Source organism: Martes martes, assembly GCF_963455335.1.
Source record: "Martes martes genome assembly, chromosome: 17".
Lineage (NCBI taxonomy): Eukaryota > Metazoa > Chordata > Mammalia > Carnivora > Mustelidae > Martes > Martes martes.
The window spans coordinates 882,869-905,507 of NC_137905.1; the positions used below are offsets into that span (position 1 = coordinate 882,869).

General features: G+C 52.1%; 1 protein-coding gene across 4 annotated transcripts in view; it reads left to right on the forward strand.

Moving 5' to 3' along the window:
• Window positions 1-1,332: 1,332 nt before the first annotated feature.
• Window positions 1,333-22,639, forward strand: part of ANKRD11 (ankyrin repeat domain containing 11) — a 182,936-nt gene continuing 161,629 nt past the window's right edge. Inside the window, exon 1 of one of the 4 annotated variants that reach the window (XM_080829645.1) lies at window positions 1,333-1,637. The gene's annotated coding sequence lies outside the window, so the exon portion shown is untranslated. The remainder of the gene's footprint in view (window positions 1,638-22,639) is intronic. The other 3 variants (XM_080829634.1, XM_080829633.1, XM_080829639.1) reach the window with 3 other exon arrangements.

A 22,639-nucleotide genomic window follows, 5' to 3' on the forward strand; every position in this document is an offset into this window, starting at 1 on the left:
CGAGTTCTCCCAGTGCATTTTACTCGACGCCGTTATCCCCAGCGCGGTCCCCGTGCGGTAAACGCGGACGCGGACGCGGGAGAGTCTACGCTTCCTTCCTCGCGCAGGCTCCGAACTCGGGTGCATCGCACGTTCACGGCACACGGGGCTCTGACTCGGGCCGTTTCCCGCACCACAGTCCTCCGTGGCTGGCGGCGACCGGGCGGCAGACCCAGCGTCCTGCCCGCACCCTCCGGCAGCGGCGCGCGGGGAACCCCCTGCGGAGAGCCGTCGCGAGCCGCTCGGCAGCCGGGCCCGGTCTTCACCGCGCGCGCCCGCCCCTGCGGCTCCCCGTGCGGCGGACGAACGCGCGCACCCGGCCCGGCGCCAGCTCCACGCCGCTCTGCCCGCTGAGCTCCCCGAGCTCGAGCCCAGGGTGCGGTCGCAGCGACGGCCGAACGCCCCCGCCTCCGCCCGCTCCCGGCCCGCGCCCCGCCCGCCGCGCGCCTCCGCCTGCACCGGGCCGGACGGCGTCCGAGGAACGTCCCCGCCCAGCTGCCGGCCCGGCCAGGGCCCGGGTCATCAAACGCCCGCGGGACGGCACCGTCAGGGACCCGGACCGGGAGCGCCGATTCCTCCCTCGCGCGCAGACACAGCGGGGCTCCCGGGTCCCTCGGGTCATCGCCGCGCGGGAGGGCTGCCCCGCCGCGTGCCCGGCCCACCTGGGGAGGGGCCCGGCCGAGGAGGGAAGAGCCGCGTCCGGCTGCCCGGGGGGGTGCGGGAGGCCGCCCGCTGCGGTCCAGGCCCCGCGCCCCGGGCAGCGCACGCCGCCCGCACTCCCCGCGTGCATCCGAGGGTGCGCGAGCGCGAAGACGCTCCGCCCGCCGAGGCCGCCTCCGGGCGGGACCGGGCTCCAGGCCCCCCGGCGCGGGGGACGCGGCCCTACCGCCGCCACCTCGCCCTCCAGCTCAGGGGACCCCAGACTCCGGCTCTCGATCGTCTCGCTCGTCGCTTCCGGGATCTGCAACGACCAATCGTCACGTCTGAGGGCGAAAGACCCGTCCCCTCCGCGACGCAAGCAGCCAATCCGGCTGCTCGTTACCCTCGCGTGCCGTGCGTCCGGACGCACGACCTTGGCCAATCCGTCCCGGGCCGTCCTTCTGGTCCCGCCCCAGGCCTGTAACCGCAGCTGTCCCTCTCGCCGCCGCCCCTTCGCCCCCGCCGGCGCACTTCCTCCCCGACGCCGTGACGTGCGCAGCCCTGTGCCCGGCCGCAGCGGGCCAATGGCGGAGGCGGATACAGCGGGCCAATGGGCGGCGGCGTCTCATGCGGCCGGCGCCCGCCGCAGCCGCCGCCGGGTCCCGGAGCCAGAGGCCGCCGAGCCGGAGCGCGATGGAGCGAGGGCCCCAGGCGGGGAGGCGCCGCCGCCGAGCGCGCGGCCCGACGTCCCCTCAGTGAGCGCCCGCGCCGCCGCGGCGCCGCCCGAGCCTGGCCGCGCCCGAGGGGCGGGCTCGCCTCCCGCCGGCCTTGCCGCTTCGCCGGCGCTCGGAGCCCGCCGCCACCGCCGCCTTCCCGCTCGGGCCGGGAGACGGGCCGGGGCTGCATGGCCTCGCCCGCGCGCCGCCGCTGAGCCCGCGGAGCCGTGCCGCCGGGAGCCGGTGAGAGCCGCCGCGGGCCGGGGCGGGGGGTCGGGCGGGCGCCGGGGCGTGGGGGCCGCCGTGCGGCCTGCAGGCCTCCCCTCCGGGCGGAGCGGCGCGACGGGCGCCGGTGGGCCCGGGCGCCTCAGGGGCCGACCGGGGGCTCCGGGGGGCCCAGGCAGCCGTGAGCGGCCGACGCGAGCTCCCGGGGGGCCGTGCGGGGGCTCCGGGGGGCCCGGGGGGGGCCCCGGGGCCGCCGCGAAGGGCTCTGGGGGGGCCTGGGGGGCCCGGGGCGGCCGCGCGGGGCTGCGGGTGGGGCTCCGGGTGGGTCTCGGGGCTCGGACAGCCGTGGAGGGACGGACTGGGGGCTCCGGGTGGGCGTCGGGGCCCGGACAGCCGTGAGGGGCTCGGGGGCTCCGGCTGGGCCTTCCTGCGCCCTCGGCATCGGCGAGGGGCCGGCGGGGGCTCCGGGAGGGCCTGGGGGGCCCGGGGCAGCCGCGAGGGGTTGAGGGTGGGCCCGGGGGAGTCGGGGGGCCCGGGGCAGCCGCGAGGGGTTGAGGGTGGGCCCGGGGGAGTCGGGGGGCCCGGGGCAGCCGCGAGGGCCGGGCGGGGGCCCCGGGCGGCTGGGGAGCGGGCGCGCCGACCTCTGACCCGAGGGAGGGGTGCCGCCGCGGTGTCGGTTGTAGTTGTTATTCCCGGCGTCCCTATTATTATCGCTGTTTGGAAACGGGGCAGGCGGCTGCCGGGCTGCGAGCCGGAGGGGGCGGGCGAAGCGGAGTCGTGGAGGCAGAGTGGGGGCGCCGGGGGCGCGCGTAGGCCCGCCGGGGGGCAGGAATGCGGGGCAGCGGCGCGGGGGTGTCGTCTCGCGGGGCGGGTAGGCGGGCCTGGGGGGCGGGTGGGAGGGGAGCGGCGGCGGCGGCGGCGGCGGCGGCAGTCCTTGGCCTCCAGGAACAATGTGAGACGTTGCCTGAAATGTTAATTTCCGTTCCTCATTTCATCATCCCCTGGCAGGGCGGTAGCTGCGAGTGAGTGTGTGAGCGCGTGTGTGCGTGTGTGTGTGCGCGCGCGTGTGGGGTTGGCCTTGCCGCATGGATTCAGTCCCCTCAAAGAGGGATTGTGCTGCTCGGGCTTGTGTCTTTGGGGCTTGGGGGTGGAGGCGGCTCGGTCCTTCTGGAGGTGGGCTCCTGTCCCGGGCCCCGGCGAGGTCCCCGCCTGCGGCTGCTCGGGAGAGCCCGGCTCGCGGCCCGGCGTCCAGGGATTTTCGGAAGAGGCTTTGGAAGGTTAAGCCGGCCCGAGGGGGCCTGTGTTTGAAAACCACTTTGTCTCCAGCAGTTAAGATGCAGCACGCGTCGGCCTCGCGATTTCTACAGGTTATGGGGAGTTCTGCGTGCCTTTGCGAGAACAGGATGGTTTTGCACATTTCCCAGTAGAAAATTCAAATTTCAGCCTTTTTTGTAAGGTGAGAGTTTCTAAAGTGATCTGAGCAGTATCCTTAACATTCCATTTCAACCGAGGAGTGAAAAGGGTGCACAGTTGTTGAATCGCAAAACTTAGAATATTTTGGTCGTGTGGGGGATTGATGAGAGGCATTCAGCAAAAACGATGTAACGTGATATTGCTGGTGGAAAAAGCGCCATTGACACGGTGGCTATTTTTGGTGTGTGCAGACCCAGTCAATGGCATAACTTGAATAGTTCTAAATCAGAGACCCTGAGACTGTTGATTTGATGCCTTTGGGACCTTGATTTCTCGTACTAAATGTTGCTGTCCTGGAAGGCTTGCTGTGTTTTGTGTCTTTTGAGACTGATTGCACAAGTACTGTGATATGACTTTGAAACTGGAGTTAAAAAAAGAAAAAGGAAAAACATCTTGCTCAACTCTGATTGTGATCCTTGAGCTGGATCCCTGTTTTGGTGCTTCCTCCCCCCACCCTCCAGTCAGCTGTTCTCTCTTGCTGTGGTTCTGTGCTGGGGAGCGGGATCTCATCCCATAGGCCCATAGGCCGGCCCTCCTGAATGGGGTGGGAGGAAACAAAGACCAAGTAACTATGACTTTTTTTTGTGTTTTGTGCCGGCCTCTTGAGTTAGTTAAAAAGCTGCCCCAAAGTATTGCTAAATTTGATCCAAATGTGAAACTTTCACAGGTTTTTAAATTCTAAGTATTTTTTTTTAACTGTGGGAAAAAAACGTAAAATTTACCAGAAGTTTGTGTTGAGAGGTGTCCCACAGCCTTGAGTTCCGCATTTGCAGTTCTCTGTGTCTGCTTGCTCACTTGCACGGCTCTGTGGGGTGTCCTCTGGCCCCGCTGTGGACCAGCCATGCTGATCACACTGCCCCGGCAGCGCCTTTCATCTCTCAAACCAGACGGGCTGCTTAGGACCAGTGACTGTCATGTTAGCTGTAATTACAGTGTTGATACGGTGACAAGTAGAGCTTTGCACAGAGTTAAACCACGCTATTTGTATTTGAGAAGATTTTTCAAGAAGCTTTGTGTGCCTTGGTTTTTAAGTACGCTTAATATAATATAGTAAGGTTATGTTTTATCTACTGTAACAAGAGAGTTATTTTGCATATGGGCAGTGAGCCCATTATCAATTAAATAACGTAATTAGACAGTGTCGGTAAATGCTGGTTCAGAGCATAATCTGCATTTGTTGCCAAAATAAGTGTTTTGATCTGTCCATTACCCTGTGCAAGTTCCTTCATCCCTCGCATGGTAAGCATAATGGATGCGCTTACTTTAATAGCAAGATACCTGCTTGTTAGTAGGTGAGAATGAGGATATGTTGCTAGCCCGACTGCACCCTGTGTCAGTCTGTTGCTGCCCTGTAGTCGATGCTCTGTGGGGGTTGAGCTTGGCCTGCTCCATAAACTTTTTTGTGCAGTTCGACTTCTCCAGTTCTACCTTAAAGCTGTATGAGAGAGGGTGTCAGCTCTCAGCTCCTGGAACTCCGGCAATTAGAGCTGATCAGCGTAGAAAGTCTAAAAGGCTTAGGAAATGACCCACTTTAACAACTACTCTGTTAATTCTGATGAAGACTTTTTTTTTTTTTTTTAAGATTTTATTTATTTATTTATTTGACAGAGAGAGAGAGAGAGATCGCAAGTAGGCAGAGAGGCAGGCGGAGAGAGAGGAGGAAGCAGGTTCCCTGCTGAGCAGAGAGCCCTATGCGGGACTTGATCCCAGGACCCCAGGATCATGACCTGAGCCGAAGGCAGAGGCTTAACCCACTGAGCCACCCAGGCGCCCCTGATGAAGACATTTTTATTAAGAAGTGGCTCTTCTTCTGTTTGATGGATCTTAGTCATGGTATCTCTTAAGCTAAGTCAGACTGATCTATGTGTTCCCATGTCTGTTTTTGTTATTCTGTGCTTAACTCTGCTCCTCCTACATGTTTAATATTGTGTTTAAGTAGTGTTTTATATATACAGTAGAACTACGATGTTATTTTTATGGTAAGGTCCCGAGGGATTATTAATAACTTAACCCTGATTGTATAACTCCCCCCCATCCCCGCCAAGTCCCCTCCGTGATCCCCTATCACTCTGGCCTTACCTCCTGATGCACGGGCTACGTTGGCCCTCCATTTCCTAGACTGGGACATGTGCCTTATTCTCTCATGGCCTCTACACATGCTGGTCCTCTGTCTGGGCCAGGGTCCTGCTGCTTGTCCATTATTGCCTCCCCTCCAGATCGACAAGGTAATTCCCTCTCAGCCTTTGGGTCTTAGTTAAATGCTTCCTCTTAGCCTTCTTAATCATCATTCCCAAGCAGTGAGCCACACAGAGCTTAACTGATCAAATGTGTAACAACTGGTTTTCATCTGTCCCTGTGAAAGAGGGCTGGATGCTTAATGACAGTAGGAATGGTCTCTTTGATCGCTCAGGGCCCGGTCTAGGGTATGGCATTAGTCATGGAATTGGTTCAAGAGATAGTTGTTGAATTGTTTAAAGACTTTATATGGAAGTGTTTGAGTAATTTTGGAGGGAGAAATTTGGGATCATGAACTTTCATTTATGTGACTGACTGGGAATGTTCTCATTGTAAGTTTTCCTTTACAGTTTAGGCAAAGGTGTGGGACATGGCTTTTCCATTTGGTGCAGGACAGGAGGTAAAGGAAAATCATTAATGGGAAAGTTGTCTTTGTGAAGGAAAAAGCCTCTGGAAGCCGTTTCAGTAGGACTGCTGCTTTTGGGGCCAAGGTGAAGGCTTCCTGAGTGTAGTTGCCGCTGCTGTATTTCATTTAGAACTTTGAGCACCTTCTGGCCCCTTGTAACATAAGCAGTGGTTTAGTATGATAGTGGATTACTGGGAAAGTTTGAGCATTTTATCTTTTTTCTTTTTAACCTTCCCAAGCTATTGTAATGAAAAAGTTCCTGAGCTTCGAGACCATAGCTTTAGTACAAATATAAATTCTCTGGAATAGGGGTGGCCCCTTACTATCCCTCTGACCCCAGTTTAAGCATTTTTATTTATTTTATTTTTTAGTTTTAGCATTTTTTAAAAAAGATTATTTATTTATTTGACAGACGGAGATCACAAGTAGGCAGAGAGGCAGGCAGAGAGAGAGGAAGGGAAGCAGGCTCCCTGCTGAGCAGAGAGCCCGATGCGGGGCTCGATCCCAGGACCCTGGGGTCATGACCTGAGCCGAAGGCAGAGGGTTTAACCCACTGAGCCACCCAGGCGCCCAGTTTTAGCATTTTTAAGAAGAGATTTTATTTGTTTTGAGAGAGAGAGACCCTGACCTCAAGCGTGGGGAGGGGCGGAGGGAAAGAATCTCAAGCGGACCTCTTGCTGGACAGGGAGCTGGAAGAGGGCTGGATCTCACCACCTGAGCAGGTATCAAGAGTTGACTGCTTAATCGGCTGAGCCACCCAGGTGCCCCTAGTTTTAGTATTTTAATGAAGAAAAAAGTAATCTCTTTGGAGGGAAATACACGCAAATGGAACTGTGTGTTACCCCCCCTTGTGTTCTGTAATGTTATGTAATTGACAAAAAGGTTGCCTTTGAAAAGAATAATTATGGGTATAATTTGGGTGATAGAGACTTGAGATTTTGGCTTGGATAACTGTGTTGGATGTATGGTTTTAACATTTTAAGGAGTAAGGGGTGAGGGCGGTTGGTTGTGGTTGAAAATATCTAGACACCATTCTAAAACTTAAGAAATCCCACAGTTTTGGGGTACCTGGGTGGCTCAGTGGGTTGAAGCCTCTGCCTTTGGCTCAGGTCACGATCCGAGGGTCCTGGGATCGAGCCCTGCATCAGGCTCTCTGCTCAGCGGGGAGCCTGCTTCCCCTTCTCTCTCTGCCTGCCTCTCTGCCTACTTGTAATCTCTTTCTGTCAAATAAATAAATAAAATCTTAAAAAAAAAAAAAAAAGAAATCCCACCATTTTGAAGCTGGTTCAGTGACTGAAGAGTTAAGTGCATTTTCTTTTTTAAAGATTTTATTTATTTATTTGACAGAGATCACAAGTAGGCAGAGAGGCAGGCAGAGAGAGAAGGGGAAGCAGGCTCCCCGCTGAGCAGAGAGCCTGATGCAGGGCTCGATCCCAGGACCCTCGGATCGTGACCTGAGCCGAAGGCAGAGGCTTAACCCACTGAGCCACCCAGGCACCCCGTTAAGTGCATTTTCAGTGTGAAAATAAAAGGAGTCTGTCCCATTACTCCAGCTGAGGTTTTCAGGGGCTGAAAGGACTGGAAATACTGTCAGCTGGGCCGAGGCTTGTGGAGCGCCCCACCCCCAGCCTGGGTTGAGGTGCTTGTGGGAGTTCCAGTGTCCTCACTGGCCGGCTGGGGGCAAGAGCCAGGTTGCCAGCTCTGCCCTCGGCATCTGGGCAGTGAATTATTGATTATCCTGAACATCTGTAGGCACTCTTTCCACTAGCAAAGAAACGAGTGTGCATTGGTTCACTTTATAAAAATGTTGGCCTCTTCTCACCATAAACATTTTTTGATCACTTAGATCAAAATTTTTTGTCAAGATTACATCAAATTCATGAAATCCCTTTGTCTTCCAATTAGTTGTTTAACGCTGTAAAATGGGACCTTTTAGACGGCTGGAATTGAAATTTAACTTGTAAATGCTTAATAACTTTGTGATATCAGAGGTTAGTTTTCATCTAAAATGTAGCAAATAGAGTTTTTTTTCTCAAGGCGTTAAGCGCCCCCACCTCCGGTTCTTCTGCCGGCTGGCGCCAGAGCGGGAGTGCTAATATCGGAGAAGAGTGACCATTTCTAAGTCATGAGAAGTTGCATAGGGTGCTTGATTCTTAAGGTTTTGGCCAGAGTTGTGATTGTTTTATTTTCCACTGCATTCGTAGGTAGCAGAATGAGAAGACTTTCACTTACCTCTGTGTGATGATGTCACCTTGAAATCATTATGGCTCTACTGTGTAAACTTAGCTAAAATAGAGAAGGTGAGAGAAGCCGTGAAGAACCCTAATACTCTTGAGAGGGGAAGCCTTGCTGGCATGTACCACGTTTCTAAATGTGGTTTTACATCCTGTAAAACAGGAAGTTAAAAATAAAAAACAACAACAACAAAAAAACCCCAAAGCAACACTCTTGATGGAATTTTCTTTTTTTATTACAAAAATGGCTGGCTAATTAGAACATGTGGAGAATGCCTTAAAAACAAACAAACAAACAAACAAACAAACTCACCTTTTGGGTGATAAAAAAGAAAGCCCAGCCTTACAAGGTCTGAAACTGCCAGGAGGCTGCAGTGTCCTGCGTGCTCTGCAGCCGCTCGGGTGGTTCTGGCTTCGAGGAGTGTGTAGACTTTGCATTTTTTCTTTGCTAGAGGGAGAGGATGTAGATTACCGTTGTAGGTATTTCCATTACTTTGAGAGTAGTTCATCTGAGATTTGAAGTTTTTGAGTGTAGAGATTAATATATTAAATATGCTAACACTCAGAAGTTTTTCTTGTAGGAAAAATTTTCTCAAACACATGAGAAAGGAAATCTTTGAATTGTGTCCTTTGTCTTCTAGTGGGGAAGCTTAGAGAAGTAATAGTCACTTTCACCGAGAGTTCGGTGGTCAGCAGATGCAACCTTAATGGGATTTCTGTGGAAACTTTGTTTCTCTTCAGTGAAGTGCTTCTGTCTGATTCTGCTACACTTGGCTTCTCACCTGATGGTTGACTTGTAAAAGATGACTGACTGTGCTGAAGCGGTTGGAATGTTTTGAAAAAGGACCTTGACGTAAAGACTAATGGCACAGTGAAGTGTTAGAAGGTTGGGGAGGACATCTTTGTCCTAGAATTTAACTTCTAGTCTCCCCTTTTCCTTTCCTTTTTTTTTTTTTAAAGATTTTATTTATTTATTTGACACAGATCACAAGTAGGAAGAGAGGCAGGCAGAGAGAGGAGGAAGCAGGCTCCCCGCTGAGCAGAGAGCCCGATGTGGGGCTCGATCCCAGGACCCTGAGATCATGACCCGAGCCGAAGGCAGAGGCTTTAACCCACTGAGCCACCCAGGTGCCCCTGCTTTTCCTTTTCTTGATAGTTTTCTTTGAAGCCCCCAACTGTGTTGTCTCCAGGGGGTGGGGGCCGAAGGCGCTGGAGGGTGTGCTGTGTTGGGGTGTGCCGTGTAGGAGAGGTGACAGGAGGCTGTGCAGGGTCTGATGACTCATGTGCTCAGAGTGGGGAGAAGCGCGTGTGTTCGTTGGTGCTGCCGCTCACTTTCTGTAGCTGTAACACATGACCACGGGCTTGGTGGTGTCAGACGTGCAGCGTGCTCATTTAACGGTTCTGTTGATGAGAAGACATGAACCTCCCTGGACGAAAGCCAGGGTGTCGGTAGGGTGGGTTCCTCCTGAGGGCTCCAGGGGGGAGACTCGGTTTCCTTGCCTCTTTTGTCTTTTAGGGGCTCTTCACATTCCTTGGCCTGTGTCCCCTTTCTCTATCCTGAAAGCCAGCGGTGTTGGATCCCTGGTCCTCCAGTGTGGCCTCCCCTTTCCGCCCTGTCTCCTGCCTCCCTCTTCCACTTCGGAGGAGCCTCGTGATTACTTGGGGCCCCCGGGTAACCCAGGCTCTGCTCCCTGTCTGCTGCTGAGACCTCAGCTCCGTCTGCAGCCTTAATTCCCCTCTGCCGTGTGACCTGAGATGCCCACAGGCCCAGGGATTAGACTAGGGAGCTGTGTTCGGCCGGCCACACTGGGTGTCCGTGGACGTGGTCACAGCGGGTGAGTGTGGGTCAGGTTGTTGTGCCGCTGGCTTTGGTGCTTTGCCTTGGTTCCCCAGAACCGACTTGTCCAGCCAGTGTAGTCTGGTGTCGATGGACAGTTAGTAAGTGTGGTAAGAATACACGTCCTGCACGAGGTTTTGCCTTTTTTTTTTTTTTTTTTTTTTTGAATAATGTTATCTCTACAGAAGTGGTAGAAGTAGCAGTGGGAGGTGTTGCCTTCTGTCCTTTCTCCAGGCTTCTGGATGGTGACGTCTCACATCCCACTGCGGAGGTGGTCAAAGCTAAGAAGTCCATGTTGGTACATTCCTGTGTTTGTTTCGAAGATTTTATTTACTTAATTTATTAGAGAGAATGGGGAGCGGCAGAGGGAGAAGCAGACTCCCCGCTGAGCAGGCAGCCCGATGACTCGAGGTCCAGTCCCAGGACCCTGAGACCGTGACCTGAGCTGAAGACAGACACCCAGCTGACGGAGCCACCCAGGCGCCCCTGGACGGTACTCTCAACCAAACCCCTGACTTCGTTTGGATTTCACCCGTTTTTGCTCTGAGGCCCAGGATCCCACATTATATAGTTAGGTCTGTTTAGTCGCTTCCTGTCTGTGATAGTTTCTCAGGTCTTTCTTTGTTTTTCACAACCTTGGCAGTTTTGAAAAGTGCAGTCTTTGTTTCTGTGTCTTTGTGACCATTTGCCCACTCGGCCCAGTTACACTGCAGCGCACAGCCGACGTCCGGTGGCTCAGACCGCTCGTCCGAGTGTGGACTCCTGGGTGGTAGAATAGTCTTGGCTCTTTGCGCAGCTGGAGCTAATTACCTGGTCTGTGGGGGGGTCCCCCAAGATTAGATGAACGTAGCTTTTCCCACAGTACTCCGGTTTAGTCACTGTTAGCCCTTGCCCGCCCTGCGCGGCTGTGGTGGGATGCACGAGGAGGCCCGAGACATGGCCTTGCCCGAGGTTGGGGAGGAAGAGAGGCACTCGGGACTGTGACACGAGATAGGAGTGCAGGGGGGTGAAGGCATGTCTGGGTCTGAGGGCCAGGAGATGTCCTGGAGGAAGTGTTTTTGAAGAATCGGTGAGATGCCAGTGTGCAGGAAGCAGGGTGAGGCCGTCACAGACTGTGGGAAGCAGTGGGAGAGAGGCTGTAATGTAGGAATGTCAGTAGACCTGTTGGAACACGTAGTCCTTGAAAAAGACCGTAGCAGATAAAGCTGGGAAAGCGGACAGGGCTCCAGTTGTGTAAGGCTGGGCTTGCTGAGAAGGAGGCGTCCCAGGACCTGTGGCAGGAGGTGGTGTGTCTGAGTGTGAAGGTGGTGGACGGCCCGATGGAGGTCACAGTGGCTCCGGGAGAGGGCTTTGTCATGCTCCTGGGGCTAAAGTCAGGCAGTCACGACACAAGGAAGGATGGTGTCCAGGAGTGGGCTGCAGCTCCCGGAGGCAGGTGAATGCCAGGTCACCCTGGTGTCTTCTCGTTTGTCCTTCACCCCACCGCCCTCTGCTTCTGGACATACAATCAGGTTTGAAAGAGTTCTCACCACAGCACTATTGTAGAGAGTAGGAACAGCATTTTCCAGGGAAGAATGTACAACAGCTAGTTAGAAGTGGATGGTGGGGTACACGATTTGTTGTAGGAGTAAAGCTTACATTGAAGCGAGTAGCAGAAATGCCCCTCCCAGAAAAGTCCCTGTGGAGTGGAGTGCAGGGAGCAGGGCCTGGGGGCAAGGCCTGTCAGTGGGGGGCAGCCTCCTAGGCAAGGCGGGGAGGCTCTGGCATCAGAGAGGGGTGGTGTGATCCAAGACACTCCTGCGAGGATCCAGAGAGCTCTGAAATGGGGTGGGGGCTCCTCCAGTGGGCTCTGCAAACCCCATGTGAAGACTTGGTGGTGGTGTTTGTACAGACAGGCTGGAAGATGAGAAGTGAGTTGATTCAGAGCGGGTGGCACGGGGGAGACAAATGACGGGCGGTCTTGTGACGGGATAGCAGAGGTGATGGAAGAGAGGCAGGAGCGGGGCTCAGACATGGTCTCAGGCCTGCGGCGTGCCGCCAGGGACGCCTGTGACAAACCCACAGCTCCTGTTCTCCTGGGACAGGCTGACGGGCAGAGGCCAGGAGCCTGCCCCTCTCATGTCCAAGACAGAGTCTGGTCAAGACTGTGTACACTGCAGGCCAAGGGTCGTAGTTGTGGGCTCACAGAGGAGGGGCTAGGGATTTAGGGGCTGGGAAGCAGCCTGCTGGTGCAGTGTGGAAGGGAGGTAGTTGCTGTCTTGTTACTTGCCCAGATACTTTGTTAGACTTTTCTTTTTAAGATTTTATTTTACTTTATTAAAAAAATTTTTTAAAGGTGGTTTTATTTGAGAGAAGAGAGCAGGAGCAGGGGGAGGAGGAGAAGGGGAAGCAGTTTCCATGCTGAGTGTGGAGCAGGGTGCGGGGCTCCGTGCCAGGACACTGAGATCACGACCTGAGCTGAAGTCAGGTGCTTAACCGACTGAGCCTCTCAGGCACCCCGATTTTCTTTTCTTTTTTCAGTGATCTCTGCACATGGTGTGCAGGGTTACAGCCCTGGACGTAACATGAATGGCGTTAGCGCCCCGAGATCAGGAGTCCCGTGCTCCCCCGGCGGAGCTGGCCAGGCGCCCCGCGCTCCGGTAGACTCGGGTTGGACTCGGGTCTGTTCGGGTCTTACCTGGACCAGCGCGTGTATCAGTAGGTGCCGGGTCAGTGTTTGGTGTTAGGGACTTAAAAAACAGGCTTATGGGGGCGCCTGGATGGCTCAGTGGGTTAAGCCTCTGCCTTTGGCTCAGGTCATGATCTCAGGGTCCTGGGATCGAGTCCCGCATCGGGCTCTCTGCTCAGCGGGGAGCCTGCTTCCCCCTCTCTCTCTGCCTTCTTGTGATCTGCCTGTCAAATAAATAAATAGAATCTTTAAAAAAAAAAAACAGGCTTATGGCCTGAGGAAAGCAGGACCACCTGTGAGGAAATCTGGTCGGTATGAGGAGCACGTGCTGTTTACACCTGTGCAAACGCAGTCCCCCGGGGGAAGTACCCCGAGTCCCTCCAGGCCGGCAGGATGCGGCTCCCGCGGCTCGAGCGCGGCGCCGTCCTCGTGTCTGCGGGCGGGGCAGGGCGGGCCTGTGCAGCCGGCTTCGGCGCACTTCCGTGGGCGGCTCTCTCTGCTGGCCTCCTCGGAGTGGTTCAGGGGTGGACGCAGGGAAAGAGGGAGGGCGGGAGTCAGTGTCCGGGACCGCACGGCCGGGGTGGGCGCTCTTAGGGGGAGTTGCCGCAGGGCCAAGGGTGGCCTGCCAGGGCGTGTGTGGTGGACTGACCCCGTTCTCTGCTCTCAAACTCTCCACAGTTCCGCTCAGTCCCCTGGTGACCGACGCCTCCTTAGCACGACTGCATCTTACCGCTTCGCTGGTGGACGGCTGCTGGTTCTCTGGTGGAGAGCAGTTATTTCTGTGTTCGTTAACACTGTCCCAGAGCTAACCCAGCCACTGGTTCTTTTTTCTCTTCCCTCTTCTCTTCGGTCTTTCTGTCAGTCTTTGCATTTAGAAGCTACAGAACACTGCGGTCTTGATTTATAAATTACTGGTGTCGCGACTCCAGTGTTTGATGACTGTGCCCCTCACAGCTGGGGTGGGGAAGGGAGGGAAGACTTCCGGAACGTCTGGGGGTCACGGCTGTGGCTCGCCCCAGCTGAAGCCGGCTTGTTCTCGTTCTTGTTTATTTGTCCAGGGATACTTTTGAGAGCTGTGATTTCAGGTGCATGGTGTAACTGAGTGATTTTAAGTTTTCATTCCTGTATGGGCCTACGTCTCAAATGTTACAGTCTAATTAAGCAATAAAAATTACTCCTTGCATTGTAAAGTGTAAGGGTCAAGTGCGTTCCAGATGTTAGTGAGTTATGTTAATGTGTTGTTGGCATCATGGTGTCACTTGTGTTCTCTCTTCTTGTCTCAGGGAGCTTTCTTTAATAAAGAAGTTCATGGGGGCGCCTGGGTGGCTCAGTCTCTTAATCGGCTGCCTTCGGCTCGGGTCATGATCCCGGGGTCCAGGGATCGAGCCCCGCATCGGACTCCCTGCTCAGTGGGGAGTCTGCTTCTCCCTCTGCCTACTGCTTTGCCTACTTGTACTCTCTATCTGTCAAATAAATAAATAAAATCTTAAAAAAAAATGAAGTTCATGCACTACAAAGGAAACCATCAACAAAACGAAAGGACAGCTTATGGAAAGGGAGAAAATATTCGCAAACTGTATATTTGATGAGGGGCTAATATCCAAAAAATATTAAGAACTCATACAACTGGATAACGAAAGAAAAAAAAGTCCCAAATAATGCAGTTTAGCAGTGGACGAAGAACCTGAGTAGACGTTTCCCCAGAGAAGGTCTGTGAAAGGCCACAGACGCGTGACAAGATGGTCAGCATCGCTAGACAGCACATCTGTTAAACTGGCCGTTAGGAAAAACACAGGCGATAACACATGTTGGCACGGATGGGGGAAAAGGGAACCCTTGTGCACTGCTGGTGGGAATGTTAACTGGTACAGCCATTATGGAAAACAGTATATGGAGGATCCTCAAAAAACAAAAATAGAATTACCATATGATCCAGCAAATTCCACTTCTAGGAATATATCCAAGGAACATGAAAATACTGACTTGAAAAGATATCTGCACACCACATGCACTGCAGCGTTACTTACCGTAGCTGAGATGGGCAGACCGTGTGAGTGTCCCATTGGCAGGCGAACGGATGAAGACGTGTGTATATTGTGTGTATATGGTGAAATACTACTCAGCCACAAAACAAGTGAAGAAATCTTCCATTTGTGGCAGCACGGATGGACCTTGAACACTGCTCTGTGAAGTCAGTCAGGCAGAGAAAGATAAATACTGTATGATCTCACTTAAATGTGGAGTCTAAAAACAACAAACTCAGAAAAAAGAGATCAGACTTGGGGTTACCAGAGGCAAAAAATAGAGGAGGGGAAGGTGGTCAAAAGGCACAAACCTGAAGTTAGAAGACAAAGAGCACTCGGGTTGTGATGTACAACACGGTGACCAGAGCCAGCACTGCTGTGTGATGGAGGCGACGGTCGTTCAGAGTAGGTCCTCAGAGTTCTCATCGCAAGGAGAAAAGTCTCTCTCTCTCCCCCCCAACTTTTTTTTTTTTTAAGATTTTTGTTTATTTGAGTGAGAGAAAGAAAGCAAGAGAGAAAGCACAGAGAGGGGGAGGGGCGGAGGGAGAAGCAGACTCCCCGCTGAGCAGGGAGCCTGATGGGGGGGCTCTGTCCCAGCACCCCAGGATTACGACCTGGGCTGAAGGCAGACGCTTAACTGACTGAGCCACCCCGGTACCCTGTGAGGTATTTTCTTCTTTCAGGTCACATTTGTGTATTCAGAAGGCAGACCCGCCTGGTAATACGGGTTCTTCTGTTGACACTACTCTGCCCTGAGGTCATTACCTGACACTTAGAAGTCAGAAGGACTCTGGGAGCCAGTCGATACATTGTCCATACAGTTGTTACAGGTGGGATGTTTTCCTGGTTTGGGCCATTTCACGTGAGGGCCCATGTATGTCTGTGCAGGACGGCTCAGTTCATGCATGTTTAGTTTTCTGTACTACCTCATTGCAGAAAAGTGGGAATGTTCAAGGTTTCCTTCTGTTGAGGTGTGGTTCTTTGATGTGAGGGTTATGGGAGTAAGGGTTTTCATTAGGCATGGAGGCTTGTTTATGAGAAGTCCTGCTGTGAAATTTCCTAGGAAGGAGCGGCCGGTTGTTGTTGATGGTGCCAGGTGTGTGCTGAGACCTGTTCTCTGCCAGCCGTGGGGTGTGAGGAGAGAGTGTAGGCCTGAGGGCGGAGCCTCCAGCAAGGGTAAGGGGGCAAGGGCAAGGATACGGGGACACCACTTGTGTGAGAAGGACCTCCAGGTTGCTCCTTGGAGATGGTCCATGAGGCCTGAGAGCTGGCCTCTTTGGGACACCGTGTGCTGACTTGGTGAGCCCAGGGAGAATGATCTCAGGTGGGGTGGGAACGTCAGGTTGGTTAATGGTATAGGGGTCTTTCTTCTCTTCCAACATGTTTGGAATAGGTCGTCTTATTTTGATATAGATTTGAGAGATTTCAGAAGAAAAATACACCCCAACACCTTGGCTTTACTCATGTTCGACTTTCTGTTTGCCCTGTTGGGGTGGTGGTTCGCAGGTGCACTCCTGTTTGTTGGACCCTGGCTCTCGACGCACAGCTTGAGTCATGGGGGTGTTTCTTGGCTGGTGCCTGTCAGCCCTGAGGGCCTGAGTGTGTGCTGTTCCCCACAGTCCAAGTCCAGGCTGGCTGAGCAGGTCACGGAGCTGCACCCACTGGTCCTTCGTGTCCTGGCAAAGACTAGTTAGGAACTGTTGCTGAGAAAGTAAAACTTGGAGTGCCTGGGTGGCTCGGTTAGTTGAGTGTCCGACTCCTGGTTTCGGCTCAGGTCATGATGTAATGGGTTGCGGGATCAAGCCCCCTGCCAGGCTCTGTGCTCAGCCAGGAGTCTGCTTGGAGAGTTTCTCCCTCTGCCCCTCCCCACTCTTTCAAGTAAATAAATCTTTTTTTTTTTTTTAATTTTTTTTTTTAAAGATTTTATTTATTTATTTGACAGAGATCACAAGTAGTCAGAGAGGCAGGCAGAGAGAGAGGAAGGGAAGCAGGCTCCCTGCTGAGCAGAGAGCCCGATGTGGGGCTTGATCCCAGGACCCTGGGATCATGACCTGAGCCGAAGGCAGAGGCTTTAACCCACTGAGCCACCCAGGCGCCCCTCAAGTAAATAAATCTTAAAAAAAAAAAAAAAAGTAAAACTCCAAATCAACTTACTAAAAACATTCCCCACATTAAATCTGTAAAAAAGTTTTGCTTTTCTTTTGAAGCTGTAATAAACTGGACACAGAAGAACACATACTAAGAAGCAAATGTGAGGTCTGATTTTTAACATTTAAAATGCATCCATCTTATTTAATAATTCTAAAACTATTTCACTATGCACTCTTTTCCATAAAGCACAGTTAGTCACATCCAGAGGTGTACAGTCGCCAGTGCGCTGAAAACTTGAAGAAAGAAAGAAAACATGCACACTCCTGGCTACGGTCTGTTAAGGAAGAAAGGTAACAGCCCTGACATAAGTGTTCTGGGTTCTTATTATCAAGATTTTGATATTTCTGGGGTGCCTGGGTGGCTCCGTGGGTTAAGCCTCTGCCTTCCGCTCGGGTCATGATCTCAGGGTCCTGGGATCGAGCCCCGCATCGGGCTCTCTGCTCAGTGGGGAGCCTGCTTCCCCCTCTCCCTCTGCCTGCCTCTCTGCCTGCTTGTGATCTCTGTCTGTTAAATAAATAAATAAAATCTTAAAAAAAAAAGATTTTGATATTTCTTCCTCATAGCTAAGCACTTGATAACAGGTGAGTCAGTTTAATGAAAGAGGTATCTTTATTTTTATTTTTTAAAAGATTTTATTTATTTATTTATTAGAGAGAGAGAGATCACAGGCAGGCAGAGAGGCAGACAGAGAGAGAGGGGGAAGCAGGCTCCCCACTGAGCAGAGAGCCCGACCCGGGGCTCTATCCCAGGACCCTGAGATCATGACCTGAGCCGAAGGCAGAGGCTTCAACCCACTGAGCCCCCCCAGGCGGCCAGGAAGAGGTATCTTTAGATGCGGTAGGAATAAACTAGTTAAGGGTGATCCTCATTTTTTTTTTTTTTTTAAAGACTATTTGAGAGCGAGCACAAGCAAGGGGAGGTGCAGAGAGAGCAGGATAAGCAGACTCTGTGCTGAGCAGGGAGCCAGACATGGGGCTGCATCCCAGGACCCCGGGATCATGACCTGAGCCGAAGGCAGACGCTTCACTGACTGAGCCATCCAGGTGCAGGGGTGGCCCTCATTTTAATACTGTAATTCTTAATCAGGTTTTTAGGGGATATTTTGGAACGTTCCCACATCATGGTGTTGATTTTTGCCTTCTGGAAGTCTCCCTCCTGTGCCACCGTAGAGCACTCCTGTGAAGCTTTTCCTGAGCTGCGCGGGTGTACCATGAGGCGGTAGTTACCATTCGTTTGTATGGAAAAAATTTTGAGCATTCCCAGACTCAGGAACCTCTGTGGGCTTTTCTGGTACCTCAGGACGCCTCTTGCTGTGCGGCTTGAGGCTGTGGAGACGTGCTGGGATTCCGAGTGTAGTTCCTGGGAAGGAGCCGGCCGGGGCCCGTCCTCTCTCGGGGTGCTGCCCCTGTCACGGCTGCAGAGCCAGTGCCGAATTCTCTTTTTGCTTTTTCTGCCCTCTTGTGAAATTGAAAATCCTCTTTGGATTTCTTTTGGTCGGTGAAAACTGGAACTGGTGGAAACGTCCGGTACCGGCCGGACGGCGGAGGCCGGCTGCGCCTGGCGCTTTCGGCTGGCGCTCTCTCCGGGTTCTGTTTGCTGCAGTGGGGGTTCTGACCTTGATCTGTGTGTTCATAAACTTTCCCCATCTTTTTTTGTATTTATTTACTGTGGTAAAATATAAATAACATAAAATTTACCGTTTTAACTGTTTTCCGGTGTCTAATTCTCTGGCATTAAGTACGTCCACGTTGTTGCGTGACCATCACCCCGTCTGTGTCCAGAACTATCTTCTCGCTTCACATGGAAGCCCTGTCCCCGTGGCCCCTTCCGCCGGCTCTCGGTAACCCCCGTCCTCCCGTGTGTGAACGTGAGGACTCAGGTACTTGATGTAAGTGGGATCCTTGGAGTGCATTTGTGTCTGGCCTACTTCACTCGGGATTCTGTTGTCAAGGTTCATCCGTGCTGCAGCAGAACTTCCTTCCTTTTTTAAGGCTGACGCGTATTCCGTTGTAGGTATGTACCAGTGTTGCGCAGTGGTCGGGGAGCCTGGGTTTCCGTGTCAGCCGTGGTGAAGAGTGCTGCTGTAGACTCGGGGTCTGATGCCTGTGCAGACCCCTGCTGCCGGTTCTCTCGGGGACAGACCCGGAAGTGGGATTGCTGCATCGTACGGTAATTCTGTGTTTAACGTTTTGAAGAACTGCAAAAGTGTTTCCCACAGCAGCTGTACCAGTAACACACTTTTTTTTTTTTTTTTTTTAAGATTTTTTATTTATTTATTTGACAGATCACAAGTAGGCAGAGAGGCAGGCTGAAAGGGAGGGGGAAGCAGGCTCCCTGTTGAGCAGAGAGCCCGATACGGGGCTCGATCCCAGGACCCTGAGATCATGACCCGAGCTGAAGGCAGAGGCTTAACCCACTGAGCCACCCAGGTGCCCCAGTAACACACTTTTTTAAAGGAGCATTCGTTTTTGACTTTTTATTTTATTATAAAATACACAAAAGTAGACAGATTGGTAAAATGAGCATTCTATTTGTATCATTTAGATTTAACAATTATCTTTTTGCTATATTTGCTTTGTTATTTTGTTGAAGTATTTTTTTAATTTTTAAAAGATTTTATTTATTTATTTGAGAGAGAGACAGTGAGAGCATGAGTGAGGAGAAGGTCAGAGGGAGAAGCAGACTCCCCGTGGAGCTGGGAGCCCGATGGAGGGCTCGATCCCAGGACTCCGGGATCATGACCTGAGCCGAAGGCAGTCGTCCAACCAACTGAGCCACCCAGGTGTTCCTTGTTGAAGTATTTTTTAAAAGATTTTAAAATTTATTAGAGAAAGAGAGACACACCACTGTGCGGGGAAGGGCAGAGGGAGAAGCAGGCTCCTTGCTGAGCAGGGAGCCCGACGCCCGACTCAGTCCCAAGATCCTGGGATCACCACCTGAGCCGAAGGCAGGGGCTTAATCAACTGAGGCACCCAGGTGTCCCTTTGAAATAGTTTTTAAAAGTGTATTTATTTATTTAATTTTTTTATATTTAAAGATTTTTATTTATTTATTTGACAGACAGAGATCACAAGTCGGCAGAGAGGCAGGCAGAGAGAGAGGGGGAAGCAGGCTCCCCGCTGAGCAGAGAGCCCGATGCGGGGCTCGATCCCAGGACCCTAGGATCATGACCGGAGCCGAAGGCAGAGGCTTTAACCCACTGAGCCTCCCAGGCGCCCCCTTTTGAAATATTTTAAAGCAAACTACAGATTTGCAAAAACTTCATGTAGGCCACTTTCTTATATAATCACGTGACCTTTGTCACACTTAAACAATAATTTTCTTTCATCTAATACCTAGTTTATGGAATACTTTTATTTATTTATTTATTTATTTATTTAAGATTTTATTTATTTGACAGAGACCCAGTGAGAGAGAGAGAGAGAGGGAACACACAAGCAGGGGGAGTGGGAGAGGGAGAAGCAGGCTTCCCGCCAAGCAAGGAGCCCGATGCTCAGGAGCCCGGGATCGTGACCTGAGCTGAAGGCAGATGCATAAGGACTGAGCCGCACAGGCGCTCCTGGATTACTTTTATTAATTGATTTTGTAAGTACTGTTAGTTCAGTAAACTTGAGCAACAAGTCAGTGTTTTCTCCGCTGCCCCCAGCCATTTAGCATGAGACATTTCAGAAATACGGAGAAGCAGTGAGAGTGCAGTGATAACCCGTGAACTACCATTTGCCATGTTTGCTTTGCCTACCCATGTGTCATGTTGTCTGACACTTGAAAGTAAGATGTCAGCCTCATGACACAGCACCCTCACAGACCTGTTGGTACAGGGACCGCCTCCCGCATACCGCAGCACCGCAGCACACCCAAGAAGTCATTTGATCCCGCACACTCCACTAGGTCCCTGATCCTAGTTAACCTGCGTGTGTGTGCTTGTCATTCACGTGCTCGTCTTTAGAGTCAGGTAACCCTCCTTGCTTGGCTTTTCTTCATGAGTCCAGACAAGTCATCTGTAGACAGGAGGGCATTCTTGAGTTCTCTGGGTTTTTCCTGCTTCTGTCGTTTTGTTTCTTGTCTTGTGTTCCTTGTAAACTAGAAGTTTGGTTGAAACATTTTACCTACATAGGTAAAATTTTTGGTTCAGAGTAGTCATATAGTGAGAAAGGGTCACCCTGTAGATTACTTCTTGGTTGCAGAGGGCCATGTGTTTCTTTGTAAGTGGGAAGACCTGGTGGTGCCTCATTGACCAGGCGATCCGACTCAGGATCACTGATGCTGATTGACGGCATCATATAGGAGATATTCTTACCAAATGTTTAACCTGAGTCTGTAGTAATGACCATATGCAATGAGAAAACCTTGCTTGGATCCTGGTTTGGAGGGAAGGAACAAAATGACTTTAAAAAAATGTTTTGGGTTATATGTCATTTATATCTCAGTGAAAAAATGGGGTACTTGTACATTTAAACATGAACTAGATATGAGATGATATTAGTAATTGTTAAGTTGCTTATGTATGATGATTCTGTGGTTTTGTGGGAGAGAACTTTGCTCCACTGGTAAGTAGATGGAAGAGGAGAGGGGGTGTGAGCCCCTGAGTCTGTGTGGGGGCTAGCATGCGCACACTGGGCTAGCTCCCCACCTTCCCTGTTGCACCCGTCCGTGTAAACACTGGGGGAGAAGCACTTGGCAGGTGATGCTTCTGTGCTTCGTGTCACGTCCACTTGCTCAGATGTGTCCGTGTGCTGCCCCAGCGTCCTTCTAGTGGTAGATGAGACCTAGCCAGACTAGAGAACTTTTTTCTCACTTTGTTTCTTAAGCTCCTTATTTTCGTTAATAGATGCTCATGAAGTGGATTTCCACCTGTTTTTCCTATTTTACCCTTAACGAGCTCCATGCATTACAAATTGCCAGCTGGATCTTGTCTGCTAGTCTGTGCACATACGGAAGATGGGTCTGCCAGGAGATCTGAAGTCAGGACCGTGTCTGGTCTGTACCCCAGATCTTCTCATGTCCCTGAGGGTGCCATATTCCTCAGAAAGTACCGAAAGGACATGTTGTGGAGAGGAGGGAGAGGAGACGGTGTACTCGGATGTCTGCTTTTCAGTGAGACAGCAAACACTGGATTGTGGTTCCAGATGAGGAATTCAGGACACTGACAGATGTGTATGTTAGGTGACTTAGACCTGGCCCCCTTTTATTATAGAGAATATGTAAGTAACTTGAGTTGTAAAAATCCTAAGTGGATAGAGGTTGGCTAGAATTTTCAGGACAAATAGAAAACAGAAGTCTCTGTACTTAGAGCTGTTAAGACTACATGGTGAGAAATGGATTGATTCTGTTGTGAGAACTAAAATTGTACATTTTCTTATCTTCGCACAGTTTAATTTTGTTTTGTTTTTGTCTTTATGTTTGCTTTTCCCCTTGAAAATAGTGATTTTCTTTGTGTTGGCCGGCATGGGGGAGTTTTGGCTCCAGGGCCTCAACCTTCCAGTGCTGCCCTGGCGGCAGCCGCTTCCGCACGCCTCGAGTGTCCTTGCAGGGCGGCCCTTGTGAGTGGGGATCGGGTGGTTTGTGCAGGTGGTGCAGGTGCGCTCTCGGGGGCCTAACTCTGGGGTCTGTTGTCTGAATGCACACGGAGCTGCTTCGTGTTGTCGGTCATGGGGATATGAATGTGCCACAGCTTCCTTCACGTGCCGGTGCTGATGGCGGGTCCTGTTTGCAGTCTCACCGGGACGGGATGATGTCCTTGTGGATGTGCGCAGGTACTGTCCTAGGTGCTGGGTCAGGGTCATTGGTCATTATAGTCATGAATTTGCCAGATCGCTTTCAGTTGAGGTTGTGCTGGCTCATGCTCACCAGTGATGTCTGAGTGCTTTCAGTTTGTTTTCAGAGACCATTTACTGCTCCGTGTTCTGTGTTTCAAAATGACCTTGGCTCACAAGCAGTAAAATTCTGACCTTTGAGAGAATTGTCACACTGGCCATCCTTTCTGTGTGGGTTG